General features: G+C 35.1%; 1 long non-coding RNA gene and 1 pseudogene across 3 annotated transcripts in view; both read right to left on the reverse strand.

The window, feature by feature from the left end:
* Positions 1-24,983, reverse strand: part of LOC132670856 (uncharacterized) — a 74,242-nt gene that overhangs the window by 38,197 nt on the left and 11,062 nt on the right. The window lies entirely within an intron of this gene.
* On the reverse strand, positions 16,911-17,755 carry LOC132670854 (complement component 1 Q subcomponent-binding protein, mitochondrial pseudogene; annotated as a pseudogene).

Raw genomic sequence — 24,983 nt, forward strand, 5'->3', positions numbered from 1 at the left:
AGTATGTATCAGTATATCCCTTAATAAATGCAATACTCCTGAATGAAAATATTTTCTCTGAAAACAAGGTAAAAATATCATGTTTTCATTTAATGGCAATTTCTTACTTTAACTCTATGTTTACCTGGGAAATACGAGTTCAATGTCATCTGTAACAGGGTCTCAGCTTTTGCATTGGTCATGTAATAAAAGAATTTAACCTGTCATTTGTTGAATCTAATTGCTATTTTTGAAATAAAAATAAGGAGTTAACATCCTGTTGCTGTTTTTGTTTGTCAGTAATTGACCAGGAAGAGTTTTTCGTGAAGCAATTAAGCTAATGCCATAGTAATTATTTAAATTATAGACTGGTATCTAAGACTTACTGGGGAAAACTGATGGTCATGAAGACTTGTTGATTAATTAAAACCAACTATTCTATCCATCTTATAAAATCTGTCCCCAGAATAAGACAGGCAAGAACAATTGACATAGCACTTGACAAAATATAATATAATCTGGGTATTCAAGTCATTTAAAATATTGTTACTGGTTTTAATCTGTACATCAAAATGAAAGGCATTCTATAAGAAAGCCAAAGATAAAGCAAGATATATTCATATTTATTGTTTTTCCCCATGTGCAATTTACTAATAATTGAGTGAAAATTTTATTCTTTTAATTAAAAAAAATTTTAATGTTTATTTATTATTGAGAGACAGAGAGAGACAAAGCATGAACAGGGGAGGGGCAGAGAGAGAGACAGATACACAGAATCGAAGCAGGCTCCCAGCTCTAAGTTGTCAGCACAGAGCCCACGGGGCTCAAACCCACGAACTGTGAGATCATGACCTGAGCCGAAGTCAGACGCTTAACCAGCTGAGCCATCCAGGAGCCCCTGAAAATTTTTTTATTTTTAAATTAATCTATTTCTTTTGAGAGAGAAAAAGAGAGAGGGTGCACACATATGTGAGTTGGGGGGGGGGGCAGAGAGAGAGAGGGAGAGAAAGAATCCCAAGCAGGCTCTGTGCTGTTAGTGTGAAGTTCTAGGCAGGATCAATCTTACGAACTGTCAGATCATGAACTGAGCTCAAATCAAGAGTCTGATGTTTAACCGATTGAGCCACCCAGGAGGCTCATGTGAAAAATTAAAAAAAAAATTTTTTTATTGCTAATATCATTGTCTAATTATTGCTCCCAATGATCATATTCTTTACTCAACCATTGATATTTACTTCTCTTCTGGTACCAGCCCTCACTTAACCAATTACAGTTCCTCCTAAATGGTAGCATTTTATACTTAGTAGCTCTCTCAGGTTTCTTTAATGTAAAAGTGTCTGTGAGTGTAAATATCAAAGTTAGCAATGAATTTACTGATTGGAAAATACTGTTGCAAACTTAAGGCAAATAAGGAAACAATAAATTGCCAAGAAATAGATATGATGATTTTCAAACTCAAAAACAGTGATAATCTAAATTAACCAGTTGATTTAGAGAAATATAATCTTTTCCTCTCATTTAACATCACAGAAACTTCCAGGACCAAGAGCAAGGCAATTATTAAATTACAACAGTGATTCCTTTAGGATTTTAAAAGTTAATGGTTTAAAAAGAAAAGTTAAACCATCTTTATTCAGAGTAAAATTCCACAGTTAAAAATCATCAATCCCAATAAAATTATAAAAGGTTAGATGTGAAACCTAAAATAGATTTAATCATATTTTTGATATGTGTCATTTTGAAAAAGTTGAAAACACTAACACAAATGTAGAATCAACATGTGCTAAATTTAGCTTATTAATTAGGGAAACAGGATGTTAAATCTGGGTCCAGTGGCAGAAATACCAAAAATTACTAGTACAGATCAAAAAACTTATTCTCTCCAGTATGCATAAAATATTTTCCAATTCACTTGGACTCAAAAATATACAAACAAACATCGAACAAATAATTCCCAAAGATTATTCTTGAAAACAAGAGAAGGCTGGTCTCATTTTATCTTGACATGTGGGTGTAGCAGGAGGTGTTAATAACCACAAGAGCCTCCTTGCTGAGGTCAGCTCATCTGGAGGAAATTCTGTACAAATTTCATAAAGAATCTCAGATTGCATTTTCAATAACCTCTATTATTCCAGACGTAGTTTTTGAATTGCTCTTATTGGCTGTTTTATTCTGAGACCAAGAAAGTAAATCTAAGAAATTCATTTCAACAAAGCTTACCAGTAGAGTCTATAAATTTGGATAGATTCTTCTCTCCCCAAAGTCCCTAAAATACAATGAGATTTCTGGGCTGCCACAGAGTGATGTTATTTATAGCGTGTAAGCTCTGGAACATGTATCAGACCAATTTTCTGGGGCTGTTTTATGGCCCTTGGTTTCACCTGTGAAGTAGAACCTTTATTTCTTCATGGTGGGCTTGTCAGAACTGATGAAGTGAGATTTATTCTCCTATAGTATGACACTACCAGGTATGGTCTTGGTTGCATAATCAATTTATCTAATTGTGTCTTGGTAAAAAGGAGGAAAGATTCTTATTGAACTGGTAAAGTTAATTATCATTGCCATAAAAAAAGCTACAAGACTCGGGAAAGTATTTGTTCCTGAATTGTGAAGCCTCAGGGAGGATGGATTACCATTTAGAAATTTTTTTTGTATATATTTCAATTTGCAAAAGCATAGTCTATTAAATTGAGGGCTAGGGAGAGACAAAAAAAATAGAAAAGAAAAGAAAAAAGAAAAAGAAAAAAGTTTTCTTCATATACCCAATGAGAAAAAAAAAGAACGTTAAAAAATATTATCAAAATTAGATTTCCCCTTTATTTGAATATTAGAAATTAGGTCAACAGTCTGCTTTTGTGAGATATCCTCTTCAGAACTAAAAAAAATATTGATAATCTTGATTCAGTCTTTTAGTATCTGACAGTTGTGCAAGTAGTGACATTTTAAGATCCATATCTTATACCCATAAGTCTATATCTTGAAATATCAATAGTTAAGAGTACATGGTATATAGTCTGTATTTGTTTTCTACTGCTATACAATGAATTATCCCAAGGAGAGCAGCTGAAAACAACTTCCACTTATTATTTTATAGTTCTGTCCATCAAAAGTTCTGGTAGGCTCAATTGGGTTCAATAGTCAGGTTCTCAGAATTCTGTGGTCAAGGTTTGGCTGGGATGGGCTCTTAACTGGAGGCTCTAGGAAAGAATCCCACTTCCAATCTCATGTAGGCTGTTGACAGATGTAGTTACATGCAGTGGTGGTTCCAAGGTCTTCTTGTTGATTGTCAGCCAGGGACCACTGTCTGCTCCTAGAGGCTGCCTATGTTCCTTCTCACCTAGCCCCTTCCATCTTGAAACAGCAACCATGAATTGAATCCTCCTTACATTTTAACTAACCCTGGCTTTCCCTTCCATTGCCAACTAGAGAAATTTTTTTTTTTTTTGCTTTTAGAAAGCACCTGCGGGGGCATTGGGGGGGATCAGTCGGTTAAGCATCCGACTTGGGCTCAGGTCATGATCTCACGGTTCATGTGTTTGAGCCCCACATTGGACTCTGTACTGACAGTACAGAGCCTACTTCGGATTCTCTCTCTCTCTCTCTCTCTCTCTCTCTCTCTGCCCTTCCCCCACCTGTGCACACATGCTCTCTCTCAAAATAAATAAATAAAATTAAAAAAAAAAAATAAAGAGCACCTATGGTTCCATTAGGGCCAACTAGATATTCTCCTTATTTTAGGGCAACTGATTAGCAACCTTACTTACCTCTGCAAAATCTCATTTGTGTTATAACATAACATACTCACATAGCTCACAGGTTGGGGAGGTAGCATTTTAGGATTCTGCCTAAAAAAAGCATTTTAGGATTCTGCCATGGAATCCTTTTCACAAGGCTCTGAGACACTCTTTCCTTCTAGCCTATAGTTTACAGCAGAGTCTTCAGAGAAGAAAGGGGGGAGGAGAAGCTGCATGTTGATGATGTGACTGAATTTTGAGTTTAATTTATTATAATAACTAACAATATCAGAATTGAAAAGAGTAAAATCTTCTATTGGAGTGTCACTTATAACTGTTTCATATGGACTTGATCAATATTTCTCTTAAGAAGCATAAATGGACAATGTGGGAATTGACAATTCTACATAGAAATGTTCTGAGTGTTACAAATAAATTACTACTTCGTAATTTCAGACTCAGTACTTCTTATCTACAAATGACATTTTCAGAGTAGTTGGAGTCATTGAAAAAATATTATTATGGGAGATATTACATGTTCCACATTGTTCTTAAACTTCTCTCTCAAACACACAGAAGATGCTGGGTTTGAACTCCAGCCTCTTTTCTGCAACCCCCCACAAAAGATGTTATAAGTGAAAAAAACAGTTAAAGGTTTAGCTACACTCCATTTTCTTTTCCTCTGAGTTCTAACTATACTCTCAAATCAAATCATTATTTCCTTTCAAAAATCAACAAGGTAATAACAATATCTGTTGTAGAATAGCTTCTTTGTTAAAAAGAAAAATGTTGCCCCTCAAATCTCCTATTTTGTAGTCCTTTGTTCTCCTCTTGTTTGTGTCTCTCATTTTTAATTCACAATTGTATTATCCCTCCACATCATCCACAGAGCACAACATGCCCTACATAAGAATAGAACAAATACTGTTGTATTATTTCTTAGGCCTTTAAAAACGTTTGAAATGCTCATATTTATTGAGAGCCCACAGGTAAGAGGTTCTACAAAAAGATGTCATCTTTGTTTTCAAACATGATGCTATTTATTATTCTCAGTAGGACAGTCAATAGTAAATTATTACCCGAACAGTGTTGATGAAATTACACAAATCCACCTACAGCTTTATACCTTATATTTTTATGACTGCTGTCAAGAATTCACTGTGAAGTTAGAGATCACGAACAAAGTGATCCATGTGAGGTAGAATCTGTAGCCTAGTAAAAGCATATCCGGTATTGGATTTGATCATTGTCTTTCCCAGAAAAGTATATTCTAAGCCATTTGCCTATGAGATTTTCTTTTCAGACTTACCCAATATAAATATTAAAAGAAAAAATTTGATATTCTATAATAATTCACTGTACCAGGGATTGGCAAACTTTTCTATAGAGACAGTGAACATTTTTTAGGCTTTTTTGGCTTTACGAGTCATATAGTTTCTGCCACAGCTGCTACTTGATTCTGTTGTCCCATGAACACAGCTGTAGAAAATATGCAAACAAATTAGTGTAGCAGTGTTCCAAAAAAATCTTTATGAACACTACAATTTTAATTTCATGTAATTTTCACATCTCACATTACTTTTCTTTTGGTCTTTTTCAACCATTACAAAATATACAATCATTCTTAGCTTGTAGTTTGCTAAGCCCTGTATTGTGTTATACATTAGTTAAATTCTAGTCTTTCTCAAGCATGGGGATAGCTGGTTTCATGGGACACTGCAGCCACAACCTCTCCTTAAGGTTGCTAAGAATAGGAAAAAGTTAGCATATTTTAGTAATTGCTATTTTTATATTTGTTTGTCACTCATTCCCAAATGTTGTTAATACCTACTATGTACAAATTACTCTCATAGGTATTTTGAGTGCCTGACATCAAGGGTTTGTATACATCAAAAAGGAATCACGGAAGTACAGATAAAGACAATACCAGACATAATTAACCAAGAGATTATCCAGCTAACAAAAAGGCAAGAGCTCATCTGATGGGGAAGATTTTTTAAGGAAGGCTATCTGATGGAGGTATAATTTTGATCTGGGCTTATAGGAGGGGTACAATACCAATATTAAATATTGCAAAAGGACATTATAATTATTTTTAGCTAATGAAGTTACATAAAAAGCCCTGTGCACAAGTCCAAATCACCTCTTTTCTTAACAGATGATACTTACCCACTAATAATCTATGAACTCAAATATTAGAAAGCACAAAGAGAAATACTTTAGGCACTCTGAAGGCCCTGAAAGCTTTGCATATTTACAAAAATTACCAGTATTTACTAATTATTAAACTCGGAAAAATCCATCTACCTCTCCTTCGATTCAATCTGGTATCTAAACCAGTGAATTTCCATTTTGTGTCTGTCTGTTTAATACTGCATAATACCGTGTTTTAATTTGTGCTATGAATTTAGTATATAAATAGTAGTAGCTATATGGAGATACTTGTACCAAACAACAAAAATAAACTAGGTGCTGTGTAAATAGATAAGACTTTCTTTTTTGCATGTTGTTTATTTAATGTTCCTTTATGCATTAGAAGTAATCCATTAAATGCTCACAAAAAACAAACAACAGGGTATGATACATTTTTTCCCTGACTTACAGAAACATTTCAGAGATACTTAAACATTGAAGAGAACTTACCCCAAATTATTGTTACAACACATTTAACCCTAGCATTTACTTTAAAAATCCCTCTTTACACACATATTCTCAAGTTTTGCTTATATTTTTACCTATATTTTTCTCTAAATTAGAGAAGCCAGTTAACCTTTGAAAAAAATCTGATCAAAACCAGTCACCTTCAGTTATGCAGTGGTTGGTAACAATATTAATTTCCTGTGAGTACTGCATTAGCTGCAAGCATGTTCTCATATAATGTATTTTCATTAACATAAAGTTTGAAATATTTTCTAATTGCCCTTGTGATTTCTCTTTTTACCCATGAACTATTTATGAATTTGTTAACTTCAAAATATTTATTATTTTCTCTAAATATCTTATTATTATTAATTTCTAGCTTTATTGCATTACAGTTAAAGAATATTCTCAATGATATTAGTTCTCTAAGTATACTGAGGTTTATTTCATAGCTACGTGTATGGTCTATATTGTGAACACATCATGCAGTTTTGGGTTATATTGGGCTATAAATGTCAGTTAGATCTTAATGATCTGTACTGTGTTGGACACATCATCTATTTCTTTACTTATTTTTTTTGCCTTGTTATTAGAATTAAATGGAATGCATCTCCCTTTATTTGCCCCAGTCAAGTTCTTATAGGCACCATGTAAAAAAAAAAAAAAAAAAAAAAAGGAAGAAAAGCAGTACAAGAAAGCAATAACCAGCTTTAGAAGGAGTTTAGAATAAAAAGGAAAAAAAAAAAGAATGATTCATATACTTGATGAAAAGTGGCATTTTGGTTTTGTGGTTTGGTTTTTTGGTAAAAAGCAGTCAGCTGCCGGAATGTTTCTTAACTAAAACAACTTCTATGATCAAAGACATCAAAGACAGCTATCTTTGTGTTCTCAGCCACAACACTTGTCTACAGTCAGCCAAACTCTCATGTTGAAAGAAGACAGTTAAAAAAGGAAGGTGAAGATGGAAACATTTGCACAGAATCAAAGGATTGGGTACCAACTTCTGACTCTTTTTTTCTTCTGTTCAAGACTGAAGCAAACAGTGGTTGATCATTCCTGTCTCTACCCTGTCAAGAACAAGGCTTAATGGAAGGATGGCTGTATTATCCTCACCTTCATGAGCTACCCCTGTGAGTGACATGGCAGGAGGTTGTGGAAGCGATCTTGTTGCCCCATGTATCACTTTTAAATGATTCAGTCTCTTTCAAGTAGATGTTCAGTTTTTCAGATTCCTATCTCTCTAATGTGGTCTCTGGGCACATAGGGGTTTCTGTGAACTCATGGAGGAAAAGGATACCAGAGTTCCACATGTGCTATCTTTTGGATCATGCTGGACCTGCCGGATCCCTGTACTTGTTACCACTATGATGCAACTGATGCTTACTACATTTGAGTCATCCTCATACACTAACACCCTTTGTCCTGACCCTGGGACAGCATATACCAGCCCCCTAGTTCCCTTAACACCTTCTAAGAGCTTCTGGCTAAGGAATATGCATGAGGGCAGGATCATTGTGTTGAGCTCATTTATCCCACCAACCCACTTCACCATTGCACCACATAGGTATGTCAGGAAGCTGGCTCTTACTAGAGGCCTTGGGATGTAGGGCACATGCTTCTGTGTTCTCAGGCTATCTTGTACTTATCTGAGTGTTTCTAATACTTTCTTCTTTCTGGAATTTTCTCCTTTGATGAGAGGAGATGAGGACACACAGATCCGACCTTCTTCCTCTGCCACTATCACTTTTTCTTACTCCTCTAGGCTGAAAAGATGTTTTCTACTTCCCTTTCCTCTCTGCTAGCACTTCAATGTAGTCACAGCCTTTTTCTTCAAGGAACACTTAGCTTGTTCGTGTAGCTTTAATGGCAGGTGCTGTGTTTCTTTACTCAGTGGAAGAACGTGTAAGATCTGGGCATATCAGGCATGTGTTCAAAATGCAAGCTGTGGCATCACCAGGATCTGAGGATGACTAAATGTAAAAATGCATTGGTGTATTATGTCAAAACAGTATTTCTATTACATATGTCTAAAAGTTTCAAGCATCTAAGGAACTTATTTACTTTTTTTTCTTAACATTTATTTATTTTTGAGAGAGAGAGAGAGCATGTGCGCACACACACACACACACACACACACACACAGCAGGGAAGGGGCAGAGAGAGGGAGATGGAGGATCTGAAGCAGGCTCTGCACTGTGAGTGCAGAGCCCAATGGAGGGCTTGAACTCACGAACAATGAGATCATGACCTGAGTCTAATCAAGAGTCAGCCGCTTAGCCAACTGAGTCATGAAGGTGCCCCAGGAACTTACTTGCTTTTTAAAGCAGGGTGAAAATATTTATGGGGAGACCATACAGTTGGTTATTTATTTTCTTCTTAAGTCATGAATGAGGTTATGGATTGTATGAGAATGAGAACTTTTGAGTGAATACATATACATATATATATATACATATATATATATACACATATATATATAATGAGTGAACTGAGTAATATATATATATATATATATATATATATATATATATATATATAAAACTATTTGAGTGAATATATATATATATATATATATATATATATATATATATATATATCAATACCCCTCAAAGAATTAAATTATACAGCAATACTTATATTGCACAAATTAGACCTTAAAGCAAAGACTGTAACAAAAGACAAAGAAGGACACACATAATCATAAAGGGAATAATCCAACAAGAGGATATAACAATTGTAAATATTTATGCACTCAACATGAAGGAATCTAAATACATAAATCAATTATTAACACAGACATAAAGGAAGAAACTGACAATAATAGTAGGGGACTTTTGTACCTCACTTACATCAATGCATAGATTGTCCAGACAGAAAATCAACAAGAAAACAGTGGCTTTGAATGACACGTGGACTGTGCAGGCCTAACAAATATATTTAGAACATTCCATCCAAAAATAACAAAATACATATTCTTTTCAAGGGCACATAAAATATTCTCCAGAATAGATCACGTTAGGCCACAAAACAAATTGCAGTAAGTTCAAAAACACTGAAATCATATCATGCATCTTTCTGACCACAATGGTATAAAACTAGAAATCAATCATAAAAAAAGGAGCACCTGAGTGGCTCGGCCAGGAAAACATCTGACTCTTGATTTTGGCTCAGATCATGATATCACGATTCATGAGATCAAGCTCCATGCTGTCAATGCAGAGCCTGTGTGAGATTCTCTCTCTCCCTCTCTCTTTGCCCCTCCCCCAATTGCACTATCTCTGTCTCTCTCTCTCAAAATAAATAACTAAAATAATTATAAGAAAAAAATATGGAAAGAACACAAATACATGGATGTTAACATAACATTCTACTAAACAATAAATGGGCCAACCAAGAAATCAAAAAGGAAATTAAAAAATACATGGAAACAAATGAAAGTGAGAACACAATGGACCAAAATCTTTACAACATAGCAAAAGCTGTTCTAAGAGGGAAAATTGTAAAAATACAGTCTTACCACAAGAAGCAAAAAAAAATCCTGAAACAATCTAAGTTTACACCTAAACGAGTTAGGAAAAGAAAAAAAAAAGCCAAAAGCCAGTAGAAGAAAAGAATAAAGATCAGAGCAGAAATAAATTAGAGACTTAAAAATAAAAAAAAAACACAAGTGACTATATCAGTGAAACAGGAGCTGGTTCCCTGAAAAGATCAACAAATTTGATAAACCTGTAGCCAGACTCATAAAGAAAAAGAGAGGACTCAAATAAAATCACAAATAAGAGAGAAGAAATAACAAACGTCAGAGAAATACAATCATAAGAGAATATTAAAAAGAAAACTATATGCCAAAAAACTGTATAACCTAGAAGAAATAAATAAATTCCTAGAAACATATAACCTCCCAAAACTGAATCAGAAAGAAGTGGAAAATTTGAACAGACTAATTACTTGCAATTAAATTGAATCAATAATCAAAAACTCCACAACACAGAGGGAGGCAAACCATAAGAGACTTTTAAATACAGAGAACAAACTGAGGGTTGATGGGGGTGGAAGAACAGGGGGTTGGGGAAAATGGGTGATGGGCATTAAGGAGGGCACTTGTTGGGATGAGCACTGGGTGTTGTATGTAAGTGATGTATCATGGGAATCTACTCCTGAAGCCAAGAGCACACTGTATATACTGTATGTTAGCTAAGTTGACAGTAAATTATATAATAATAAAAAAAGAAAAAGAAAAAAGTTAACAGCAAAGTCCAGGACCAAATAGCTTCACAGGTGAATTCTATCAAACATTTAAAGAAGAGTTAATATGTATTCTCAAACTATTCCAAAAAACAGAAGAGGAAGGAAGTCTTCCAAATTCATTCTATGAGGCCAGCATTACCCTGATACCAAAACCAGATAAAGACACTACAAAAAAGAGAAAATTATAGGCCAATATTCCTGATGAAGACAGATGCAAAAATCTTCAACAAAATATTAGCAAACTGAATCCAACAATACATTAAGCAAAATCATTCATCACAATCAAATGGAATTTATTCCAAGGATTCAAAGGTGGTTCAATAATCACAAATCAATCAACATGATATATTACATTAATAAGAGGGAGGATTAAAAGCATATGATCATCTCAATAGATGAAGAAAAAGCATTTGACAAAGTACAACATCCATTCATGATAAAAACTCTCAACATAGTAGGTTAAGAGGAAACATACCTCAACATAATAAAGATCATATATGAAAACCCACAGCTAACATGATATTCAAAGGTAAAAAAGTGAGAGTTTTTCCTCTAAGACCAGGAACAAGATAAGGATGTCCACTCTCACTACTTTTACTGAGCATAGTACTGGAAATCCTAGCCACAGCAATCAGATAAGAAAAGGAAATAAAAGGCATCCAAATTAGTAAGGTGGAAGTAAATTTTTCACTATTTGCAGATGACATGATACTATATAGAGAAAACCCTAAAAAATTATATACAATAGAAAATCACATTCATTCCCATTTATGCATTCACTTATCAAATACTCAAAACTTAAGATTTGCAAGAAAATTGACCTTTCTTTAATTTTTACCTGGAAGGAAACCAATCACTAGTCAATTAGTGAGTCACCCCTGCGCCATCTCACATTAGAGCAAAACACATGGACTTAAGCAACTCAAGACAATTGGAGGAGGGTCTGTCCTTGGTTTGCTTTGGATAATGATGTTCTGGTAGTTTCTTTCTGCTTAGGAAAATCTGATGAACTCAAATTTCAACTTGTAAATTTTTGCAACTTAAATATCCAATATATTAAATAATTTAAATTATTATTGATGGGATGTAAAATTGGGATAACTATTGGTGTAGATTTGGGAGTTACTAAAAACAGAGGGTAAGTGAAGCCATAAAGTGGTTGAGTTTCCTCAAAAAGTTTATATGAAACCCAAAATTATGGGTCCAGTATTAATTAGGACTGGACTCAGAGATGAGAAAAATAAAGTCAACAAAGATATTTTCATTCATTTAGAAGTAATTCTTTGTCTGCCTGCCAAACAAGGTTGAAGTCCTAAAAAGAAACCCTCAACCGAGAAATATATAGCAATGAAAATTTGTCAGAAATGACATACTCCTGAACTTTGTCTAACCACTTCTATGCATTAGTATAAGCAGGTAAAAAGGACAGCATCATTTTACTCTCCCCAAAAAAACCTGCTTTGGAAAGCTAGCAATTTCCCTTTGCTCTCTTGAGTATATGTGAAACTCTCAAGGCTGTGCCCTGAATATTCACTCAGCTATACATTTTAAAAATTATCATTTAGAAAATAAACCTGGCCTTTATATGATATACACATCCCATCCTTAAGTTCAAAGTTCTCCCTGAGTTTTCACATTTCATTCTTCAGTTTTCTAACCACAAATGCCCCCATTAGATTGGGTCCATGTTATGTCTCAGATTGAGAACTCATTTCAATTACTACACATTAGGTCAAGCCGCTTGCTTCCACAGTCAGGAATATTTTTGCATCTGCTTTTTATCTATCCAAATGTACATCTATTGAGGCCTCTTTAACAAAGCCTTCCACAGATTTCAGAACTTCTGGAGCACTTGCTTTCTGAGCACCTGTTGTGCTGCTGTGCTTTTCCGTGCACATGTCTCCTCACACCCAGGAAGGGGAACAAGCTGCTAGAAGGCAGGAAACTTGTTTATTCTTTGTTTTTTTACTTTTTCACTTTAACAAATGTATAATGGATCTTATGCACACTAAACTCTGTGCTAAGTGCTGGGGATATTGACACCCTTAAGACATTCTGTCTACAGTCAGGAATCTCACAGTTATTTGACATCTCCACCAATTTCTGTCTCAGGGGAGTAAAATGAGGGGCAGTGACAGATTTTTTTTGACTATGGTTTAACACAGAGGTTCTCATATTTTTATGTGAGAGTACTTCACACTTGGGCTGTGCACATGCAAGGGCAGGGAGGGAGAAGTTGGGAACACTGAGAATCAATATTTTTAATATGTACAAGTGATATGTACAATTTTAATACAAAATACAAATTAATATGTACAAGTGATTTAATAGGTACAAACTCAGCCAGGTTTGAAATCCTCCATCCCTGATAAAGACCAAATCCTAGAAATATCACAGAATTAATAAATTCTATAATTATGGTCTTCTCTATAAGACAGATGTTTATCTTTTAACCTCTGCTTTAAGCAAGATTTTGTTAACATAATTAGTGGCCAATGATAAATAAAACATCTTGAATTTACATTCAAATATTGGCTCTGCTCCTTAATCTGGGACTTTGGGCACGACATCCTACCTCTCTGAGAGTCAAAATGGGGACCAGAATAGGAATGTTTCAGGATTTTTATCGAGACTATATTTGAATCTTGACATTTCTTATTGGTGTAGATCATTACAATATGCATTTATCAAGTAACAAATAGTGTGTTTAGGTCAGGATATTAATTTTCATTACCATGTTTTTATTAAATATCTAAATAGCAAATGTAAATGAGTAAGTAAATAAAAGTAAATAGTAAATATATAATACTGTTATAATACTAAAATGTATAAATAAAACTAAATGAATAAATAAAACTGAATAGATAATACTAAATAGCAAATGTATACTACTGATAATGTAAAAATAGTTACCAAACCCTACAAATACTCCCACTTGCCACCCAACTGTTGTTTTAATAGCTCCCCAATCTATCCCCATTTAGCAACTAAAACTCAGAAGTACTAAGTACTTAATATCATCTCCTGTAAGCTTTTACACAATAGAGACAGCTTTAGTAAAAATAATATGACAAAAATGAGTAGCATTTTGATGTATTTTTTATTATTTTAAATTTTTTTAACGTTTATTTATTTATTTTTGAGAGAGAGAGAGAGAGAGAGAGAGAGAGAGAGAGAGAGAGAGACAAAGACAAAGTGCAAGCAGAGGAGGGGCAGAGAGAGAGGGAGACATAGAAACCGAAGCAGGCTCCAGGCTCTGTCAGCACAGAGCCCAATGCGGGGCTTGAACTCACAAACCCTGAGATCATCACCTGAGCCAAAGTCAGAGGCTTAACCAACTAAGCCACCCAGGTGAACCTCTTTTTTTATTATTTGAGAGAGAGAGAGAGAGAGAGAGAGAGAGAGAGAGAGAATGTGCGAGTAGAAAAGAGGGGCAGAGGGAAAGAGAGAATCTTAAGCTCTGGGATCATGACCCGAGCCAAAATCAAGAGTTGCACACTCATCTGACTGAGCCCCCCGAGCACCCCTGATATATTCTTTTTTAAAGTGATTTATCTATTTATCCTTTCTTAAAGGATTTCAGTATATACGGTCACCGATTTTGGGACCTAGTCTTAAGATTTAAAAGACTTATATCTGTATATTGTACTTATAAAATAGTACTTTTGGGTAATGCCATTTGGCATGATTGATTATTTTTATAGTGACATTTGAAGAACGTTTCAGTCCAACATTCCAATTTTTACCTTATTATTTTTATAGTGATTCTAGTATTATTGATAAATTATTAGTGATTAGAATAACTTTAATCTAATACTAAAATAACTGGAGGGACACCTGGGTGGTTCAGGCAGTTGAGTGTGGGACTCTTGATTTCAGGTCAGGTCATGATCCCAGGGTCAAAGATTGAGCCCTGTGTTGGGCTCTGTGTGCAGCATGGAGTCTGCTTAAGCTTCTCTCTCTCTCTTTCTCTGCCACTTCCCCCACCCACTCACTCATACTCTCTCTAAAATCAAATCAAATCAAATCAAATAAAATAAAATAAAATAAAATAAAATAACTGGAAATAATGTTATATTCCTTAAATAATTTAAAAATAGTTTCTGGGATTAAGGTAAGCTAATGTACTGTGTTCTTTACTAAAAATATGAAGACTTTAAGTACTACTGGTCCAGTATTTGTGTCCTTGGGAAATGCTATAATAAATTTGAGTCACATTTTATTCATCTTTAAAATAAGAATTAATTATGCCTTCTCTTTGCCTTACAAGCATGTCATAAGAATTAATTATATCTTTAAAATATATAGAGTTCTTTACCATTTAAAAGTAAATATAAAAAATATCAAACGTATTATTATCACAACATTGGTAAGAGATTTTTTTTCTTTAAGGTTTGTTGGGAGGTATCATGTGTTGTAGTTTGTATTCTTAATAAAATCTCTTTTATAGAATTTTAAGATCTTTTAGTTTGATCATGTTTCCTTACTTCATATTTGTAAGGAATGCTTTTATGAAAGAAGTTATCATTTGGAGCTAGCTACATCTACTATTCTTGCTAAATAACACAGCTCTCAAAAACAAAGATTCTTAAATTTAGAGGGTACCTAAAACATTGGTCCAACTTCTCACTCAGGACGGTATCATCTCTATAACCTGCCTGATAAGTTGCCTTCTAATCCCCATTGGACCTTTACCCAGGGCCTCTTCACAGAGCAACGCATTTCATTTTAAAAATGTGGAAATAAACATGCAGTGGAGATCAACAAAGCCAAAAGTTGGTTACTAAAGCCTTATAAAATCGACATGCTTCTGGCAAGATTAACAAGAATAAAAGATGGATGACATAAGTAAACGCCGCTGGAATGAAAAAAGTGACATAATTACAGCTTTTTTAGAATTGAACAAATAGGATATTGCCAACTTTATATCTGTAATTTTGAAAACATATAAAATGATTAAATTAAGAATTTATGTGAAAAGGAGAAATGTACTTAAGGCTAAATGAAGAAACCTAAGATCTTCGGGCCACAGTGACCTCACAAGGTAAGGCCAACTGAAGAGCCCCTGCCTCAGTTTCAAGGAAACTAGGTGACATCCCTGTCTGTGTCTCTGCAACTCAACAGGTTAGTGCTGAAGTCTTAGATTTAAGTTACTGACAAAAATGAATAAAGGTAGCTTGTGATAATATATTATAAAATAAGTGATAATCTAAAACATTAAGTGTAGGTCAGAATAGAGCTATAAGATGATACTAAATAATTCTAATTCTTATTTTTTCTTAGCTAAGACTTTACTTAAAAATGACTTGAATTATTGACTAGAAGTATTCGGAAAACATGCTTTGAGGAACAGCTGCTTTTCAGCTCTGGGTAATAGCGATGACTGGTTGAGTTTCTAATGTTTTAGCAAAAATTTAAAAAGAAACTTATTTGTAAAAGTAAGCACTTTTTAAATTCTGAGAGAATAAAGTAATTCAGAGCTTGGTAACTAGAGTCGATAGATCCAAAGATTTCCATTTTATTTTATTTTTTTATTTTTAGAAAGAGACAGAGAGAACATACGAGTGGGGGAGAGTGGGGGGGAGGGGAGAGAGAGAGAGAGAGAGAGAGAGAGACTGAGTCCGAAGCAGGCTCCACACTCAACGCAGAGCCTAGTGTGGGGCTCGATCCCATGACTCTGGGACCATGACCCTGGGACTGTAACCTGAGCTGAAATCAAGAATCAGATGTTCAACTGACTGAGCCACCCAGGTGCTCCAAAGCTTTCCACTTTAAACAATTAGATTGTTTTCAGTTTCTTATGAAATTATAGTTATAAAATATGGTTATTTTATTTTCTAAAACATTCTACTATATAACAGTCCTTTGTAGGAGTGTCTGTAAACTCCTTAATTGTTCAGATTTTACTCCTGCCATCAGCATATAGTTAGCTGTAAGCCTTTCAAAAAGAATTATGATACCTTTACGGGAGGCTTGTCAGATAAAATACAGGATGCTCAGTTAAATTTGATTTTCAGATAGACATCAAATCATTATTTAAGATTGCATGGGACATACTTATGCCAAAAAATATTCACTGTTTATGTGAAATCCAAATTTAACTGGGAACTTTTTTTTTGGAGGAGATAAATCAATTTTATTGTCTTATGTTATACAAACATCTAGGAATACCATATTTGTAGGGAAGAAATAAGTGAACAGTAACTAAGAGGGCAATGGAAATGATTTAAGTTGGATTATTTTTAACGATAATGAATGAGACGAAAACCATTTTGAAGTACGTGTGTGTCTGGCTTCACAGTAGGTTTGTTCCCTGGACAATGCCTGGCATAAAATAAAGGTATTCAACATCTTGTCTGCTCTATTGGCTCTTGAGATCTCTTCTGAGATCTTGGAGAAAAGCAATGCATTCCTGGTGCTCCAGGGCTGTGCTGAGCTCCACCAACTCACCTGCAAAAGTGTTATCCACACCTCCGCCTGCCACGAAATCCATCAGGTAGTCACTATAAGGCCCAGTCCAGAGAATCAGTGTTGAATGTGTAATTCATGTCCTTCCACACAGACTTGCCATGGACTGAAAGCTCACCTCCCTGAGGGAGAAAATGTCATTCTCCTTCTCCTTGCCCAGCCTCATCTTCTGGATAGTGACAGTCCAGGAACAGGGCCTTCTTACCAACATTCTTTATAACTTCAACCACAAAATTAGGAGCGGACGTCAATTCAGGTTCCTGTTGTTCAACCTTCTGCCCTAGGGAGGGCTCCTCCTCCCCATCAAATGTTGGTGGGATGCTATTGTTAATGTTGAAAGTGACTGATCTTTTCTCCAGTAACTTTCCACACTAATTTGGTTGGCGTCCCATTCACTTCCAGCTCCCAACCTCCAGACATCTTGGGGAGGGACTTAATTCTTCTCTATCTTCTTTTTCTCCTTAATTTCATCATTCAGGAATGCAACAAAAGCTTTTTCTTCCTGGGTGTGCTGCTGCACCACAGAGGCTGGATGGTGGGGTGGGTGCAGCGCGGAGCCTGGTGACAGCTGACCCAGCGCGAGGAGCAGGGAGGGGCACATGGCCCAGCAGGGGCAGAATACTGTTGGCAGATCTGTGGGAGCAAAGGTTGACCCAGGCTGAAGATCCCAGCCTGCCCCGCCACAAGTCCAGCCCCTGGGCATCCTGTATTTTTATTTATTAAACCTGACAATCCTATTTTCTAAGTGTTGGTTTTCCAAGAAATGTAATGGATGGTTCTTTCTCAGATTTAACATTGCATAATTCCTACCTGTTACAGTTAGACTTTTTTTGTAACGTACAATCATTTCTTATTTATTCATAATTCAAACCTTAGAACAAAGAATATCATACTAACTGGGGACACCTGGCTGGCTTAGCCAGTAGAGCCTGTAACTCTTCATCTCCGGGGTGTGAGTTCCCAGCCCCAGGCTGGATGTGGAGGTTACTTAAAAATGAAATCTCTATAAAAAAAATAAAGTAAAAACCTCAACATCTTAATAAAAAATAGCATACTAATTTATCACCATTTTATTGATGCAGAAACTAAAAATTACAAAATAATTTTCCAAACCTTCCTCCAGATATGGGATTATGAATTATCACTAATAAAACTATAATTGTAAAATTACTAGCTTCACTGAATTCCTTGACTTTGAAGTTTGAAGAGATGCTAATGCTGAAATAACTAGGTAATGTATTGGTTTTTTTGCTAGACTTCTACAGTCAATGTCAGTTGAAGCATAGAACTCATGAATGGAAGGAATGTATTCCAAAGCTACTATTAGCATGTTCTACCAACTCACTTTTTAAATTCCTCAACTTCCCCTAACATTATTTGAAAAAAAAAAAAAAAGTGAGATATTTCAGAAAGGATGGGAAGGAAGCTCTTGTGTATTGAAATAATGTTAGCAATAACTCAGCTTGTTCTATAGCATTGGCAGGCTGCAAAATTTATAACATGCATAAGAATCATGCCTGGAGCTATGAGGCAATACTTAATCCAAATCAAAATATATAGAAAGTAGCCTCACATTTTCTAGATGTAACACTATGTTTTAGTAACATTTCAAACAAAAGGCACTGACTGTCATAAATAGTTCCCATGCAGTCAGGGAATTCAGAGGTTAAAACTGATAATGTTTGTATATCATTCCATTTGCACCCTCAGAAAGAACATCTTAATTCCATTATCATGTTTTTATTCTAAAGATAACTATGTATTTACTCAGTCCATTCCCAGATCTTTGTATGAGAATATTTGTTCTTGCTGACCAAAGTAATCCACCTTATTTATTATAACAGAAAACTTTAAAGTTCTAGAATATATATACTACCCAGGAATTTTTTCATGCTTATTTATTTTTTATTATTTTGAAGTTTTTATTTATTTTGAGAGAGAGACAGCGAGCATGCGCACACAAGTAGGGAAGGGGCAGAAAGAGAGGGTGAGAGAGTGAATCCCAAGAAGGCTCTGAGCCATCAGCACAGAGCCCCAGGTGGGGTTCAAACTCAGAAACCATGATATCGTGACCTGAGCCTAAATCAAGACTCTGATGCTTAACTAACTGCGCCACCCAGGTGTCCCTAAAATGTTTATTATTTTTGAGAAAGAGAGAGAGAAAGAGAGTGCACACACATGCAAGTGGGAGAGGCAGAGAGAGAGGAGACAGAGGATCCAAAGCAGGCTCCACACTGACAACAGACAGTCTAATATGGGGCTCGAACTCATGAACCATGAGATAGTGATCTGAATGGAAACCAAGAATCAGACACTTAACTGACTGAGCCACCCAGGTGCCCCTGAAATTTGTACAGTAGCTCCTGTAAATATATAATCATATAAGAACACACCAAGGAAAATCACCTTACACAAGTCTTGTCTTCTACCTAGGTATCTTGTGATGTCTGATAAATATTATATAATTAAAAAAATTTTTTAAGTGTTTATTTATTTTTGAGAGAGAGATTGTGAGCTGGGGAGGGGCAGAGAGAGAGGGAGACACAGAATCCGAAGCAGGCTCCAGGCTCTGAGCTGTCAGGGCCTGACGTGGGGCTCGAACTCAAAACTTCGAGATCATGACCTGAGACAAAGTCGGACGCTTAACCGACTGAGCCACCCAGGCGCCCCTGTCTGATAAATATTATGAACCCAGAAGAAAATATTTCAGTCAACAGTGATCTGCACAGCTCCTTCTAGTATCTCTTTTTTCAAATACCTTTTTAATTCCGACTTGTATGATCAAAGCTGCCTGACTACCCTACTAGGCATTCTGCTCAGTCTGTTAATAAAATAGGTATTATTTTCCTCATTCACATATAAAAAAGACTCAAAGTTGGCACACTCACATATATACAATCGATTTATAATTCCACCCCTTTCTGGTTTCCTATCACATTTTCCCACTTCTACCACAGTCACCAGAGCAAAATAGTTAAAGTAGCCAATAATTAATGTTCAAAAAAACCCCATGCCTGACATGTACTAGATATAGTAACTTCTACACACTAGCTGGACTTTTGGTAGTGTGTTCTTTATATCATATTATCCATATGCCAAATACACAGTTTTGAGTTATTTTCCTTGACTGACTGCCTTTGATATCCAGGTAATTTTCCCCCTTGTAAGTAGGAGGAAATATGCAGTGTAATTAATTTAGCTGCAAATCCCTCATAGAATGGACCTTGATAGGTATAAGAGAAATCCTATTCAACTTAACACTATTCTATATAGTTTTCAGAATGTCTGTGTGGTTCTGTGGTCCTCTAGTAGGCAGATTATTAATAAAAACCGATCACATTTTAGAGCACCTTTGTTCTCGGTTTGCTCAAGGGTGGCTCACTCCAGAATGCATCTGGATTTCTGATCTTTAAATTTTTCTGTTTTGCCTTTATGACCTTCATATTTCTTGGATGAAACTGGAAACATTAACAACCTCAAAGTCTCCCCAAGCTAAAGTAGGTCTTTTGGGATTAGACAGGCTTAGGTGGCCAGTACCTTAGACCTAGGATTTAGAGATGGGAAATGATATTCAGCATGATGTTTGTATAATAATATTAATGTTCTGTGGACTACCCCAGTTTTTTTTCTCAACGTGTTATCCTTACAGCAAAGTAACTGCAATGTTACTAACAATAATAAAATAGAAAAAAATAACTTTTGCTCTTAGTTTTGCCACTTTTCTGGTATTACGTCCTCAGGGAAGTCATTTGCTTCATTTTCCAGAACGGTAAAATAGAGATGTAACTATCTATCTCTGCAAACTCAAAAGACTCAAACTAGACTCAGTGAATGAAAGCACTTTGCAAGGTGCTATAATGTGAAGTTTTGTTTAATAGTCCGTATACATACATCCAATATAGTTTTTAATGCAAGGAGCTTGATTACTCAACATGGATGGAAAGAAAACTCAGACTCATTATAGAGTTAAGGAAATCAAAGATTCAACAGTTGAATGACTTGACCAAGGTCATCACAGGCACAAAAAGCCAGGAACTCCCAGCTTGGAGCAGGAAGACTTCTGCTCTACAGACCAGGCCTTAACCAAGACACAATTGGCTCCCATTCTTTAAGAAAAGGGTTTCCTTACCCGTTATTGGATGCTTATCTTGCCTTCACTGAATGCTTATTCTCTGCAGAAATAGCAACTGTCCTAATGTTACCTAGATAGTGAGTGTCCAAGCCAAGGATGTGAACCCAGATCTGTCTGGCTCCAGAGACTGAGCTCTTAACTGCTGTGGTACTTAGTTAACCACACACATTCTCAGCTTCCCAAGAGAAAAGGCAAAGAAGTTGGATGCAGAGTCCTGACAGAATGAAATATGCTGAGACTTGTTAGGTTTTATGTCTGGAAAGCCAGAGTCAGTGACTGCCTTGGTGAAAGTTGTATATTTTGAGATATGTGGAAACCAACAAGCAGTTAAGAGTTTACCATGCTCCTTAAGAGAGAAAAGTAGCTCCCAGCTATCTTTAGAATCCAATAGGCAATAGTAAAATGCTAGATACAAAGATTTAGTTAATTGTATTACATCAAATAGATATAATTTAAATTTACTTTTTGTTCCTTAGCCTGTTTTTGTTTTTTAAGAAAAGAGCGTAAACATCCATATAAAATGGTGTTTAAATTGTAAATCACAAGGTTACTTTTAAACAGAGCTGATACTTAAATGACATAAAAGGGCTCACTGTTTTCCAATGAATAAGACAATTACTGCCAACCAATGATAGAATTGTAGAATCCCTAGAAGCAGAAATTCATTTTGACAAAAGGACATCTTAAAGAGGCAATAAGAAAATAGATTTTAGGCAACTTTGTTGCTATATCAGACTCTGTAGCTTGGAATTTGGATGGGCACTGAAAACTGCCCTCCTGTGTGCCTGTAGTACTAAATATTTTACATGTCTGCATGCCCATGCATGTTTCCAGAGGCCTCACCTCTATCCTGGAATGTGTGCATTGTAAAAAAAAAAAAGAGTCTTCACTTAGAAATGCATGTGATAATATAGAAATACAGTTTAATTTATTATAAGAGACACAGCATACTAAACTCAGGCATTTCTTCTTTTGATAATTAGGATTGAAAAAATGTTTAATTTTATCTGTTGGAAGAGAGGTAAGGGATCCTGCAGTGATTATTAATTCATAAGTATGTAATTTACTTGGAAATTCTATGCTAAGAAAATAGCACAATGATTTTCTAAGTTTCAAAATATAAAATATAAGTTAAAAGCTCATTAAAATTGACAAGAAAGTATATTTATTTCAGTACTTTTAGTTTCTAGAGTGGTTGGTTATAAATGACCCCCCCAAAAAGATAAATGATATAACAAGATATAATTCCAAACATATGGCCATGAAGTGTACATTTATATTTTTTTAAATAAATAGTACCATTCTTATTTTCTTCACACTCTGATACAAGTAAATGTCAAACTTCATTGAGGAAAAATAGGAATTTACTGATATTTTAGAAATGTTTTAGCCAAATATAACTTCCTTCCTCTGTTTAACAGTATAGAAATAACTGCATAAAAAATATAAAATCCTCCAAGCCCACAAACCCTCCCAGAACAGACTTGTGATCTACAATACTTAAAGAGGAAACATGTATATGAAATACTTAATATAATTATTATAGTACCATTTCATTTGAGTATTTATTTCACAAATTAAAAATTTTATGAACATTCTTTACACAAGAAATGGTTATGAATACCATAGTTATTAAAAACTATATAAATAATACAACCTTTAGTTACTGTATTTGCTTCTATTTTTTTTTTTTTTTAAGTAAGCTCTATGCTCAATATAGCGCTTGAACTCACAACCCTGAGATCAAGAGTTGCATGCTTCACCAACCACACCAGCCACACGCCCCTGTATTTGCTTTTAAATAAATGTAATTAACAATTGTTCTGGAAGTAATTTCAATGGACAAAACTAATCTGTTTTATTATAATCACATACATTAGACATCATACAAACATGCAACCATTTTTAAACTTAATCATTTTTTACATATTCCCGCAAATGCTTTTGTCTTCAATGCAAAGAGAAAAAGTGTTCAATAAAAATTAATGAGAATTTTTCATAGGATAGCTATCTTGTGATAGATAGCTATCTTATGATATGCCTGAAGTAAAGAAGCCACAATATTTCAAAAACATATACATCTATCGAATTTATTTTCACCTATGAATCTATTGGTGGGCAGTCTGAATGTGAAAGGCATTAAAATAAGATGATAAATAAGAATAAGAGAGGCAGGAAAAGCAGATATGCTAATGATAAAGATAAAGACAGTAGTGACTAAGTAGAAAACCTGACTAGGATTCCAGGCTGCCAGAGAAAAAAAAGGATTTGGGTACTTTAGGATAAAGCTCTCTCATGAAGTATTTGTATGGAAGACACTGACTCGTAACAACACTTTCTATGTTTTAAGTCAGGTAGGAGTACTCTGTAAATGATAAAAAAAAAAAACCAAAAAAAACCAAAATCCTATATGAAGATAAAATGATAATAAACTATTTTTGTATATATTTCAGACTTGAGAATAAAGTCCTGACTTTTGGCTCCCTGTTGTCATCAATGAACTCTCATAAAGACCTTAAAAGAAATTTTTTAAAAAGACATGCTTGCCTGAGATTAAAGAGCTTCCGTGAAATTCAAAGTCCGAAGAGGTTCATTAAAGTTGAACACTACCTTACAACATCTCTGATCTTGCTGTGTAAAAGCTCACACACACACACATATACACAATCTAGGGTGATATAAAAGAAGCACTTTCTTTAGGCAGTATTATGCAAAAGTGAAGTGCATAGGAAGATATTTACTACCTCTGAAGTATGGTTTAAATAAATCTTTTCAATGGCACTTATACTTGAATAAAAACATACTTAAACATTAAAAAAGTCTGTCATTGTCCCAATTAGTTTACAAAATATTTAGACAAACTCCAATTTTAAGTCTCCAACAATTTTTGCATTGCCCACTTTAAACAGTGTCTGCTTTTTATATAGCATATACGTATTTATTAAGTATGTAAAACTTTTTCCCTTTTAATACTCTCCAGCAGAAATTTGAAACCTAAATTATCATTCAAAGAGATATACAGCGAAATGGATCTTCTTTCTACCTGGTGATTTTGAAACCAACACCATCAGGTAGGTGACCACACATGGAGAATAAGTCTTCTCTCCCTAGAGGGACAAACTCACTATCTGTTCCATTTAAAATGGTCTGCCAATTCTTTTGAATTGAAAAGGCCTTTCCTGGTTTAAGGTCCCACTTGCCTCTTACAATTGCCCTGAGGAATGGAGTCTAAGGATCTCTTTACTCCTTCATTCATTCCACAGATATTTGTGAAGAGCCTCCTGAGTTCTGGGCAACCCTTTCAGGACATAAAGGATAAGACATAGCCTCTTGAGTTCACTGCTGACCCCCCCCCCCCCCCAAACCTTGTTACTGTATAACTGAAAAACTGAAAATATCATATGGGGCTCTGGCCCCACCTAACAAAATTTACTGGGGGCTAAGGGGCTAATTCTATCTGTGCAGTTAGGAAGGTCTTTCAGATGAGAAAATACCTAAGCACATGTATTAAAAAAGGTTGAATGGAATGAAGGAGGAGGATTTCCAAACAGGAAGAAATTAACTAAAATTTTGGAAACTCGGGTAATTTTGCAATAGTTTAGCATAACCAGAGGGAAGGATTGAGAGGAGGTAGTTTATAGCAACTATGATTATTACTGTTTTATTAATAAACTATGCATATAATTAGCAGGCTCTAGGGATCTAGGTTAGTACCATATGAGCTCTAGCCTATTAGTGATTTGGAAAGTTGTCAAACATGATTATACCTAAGGAAGGCTAAG

This window comes from Panthera onca, chromosome C1 (assembly GCF_046562875.1).
Source record: "Panthera onca isolate mPanOnc1 chromosome C1, mPanOnc1 haplotype 2, whole genome shotgun sequence".
NCBI lineage: Eukaryota > Metazoa > Chordata > Mammalia > Carnivora > Felidae > Panthera > Panthera onca.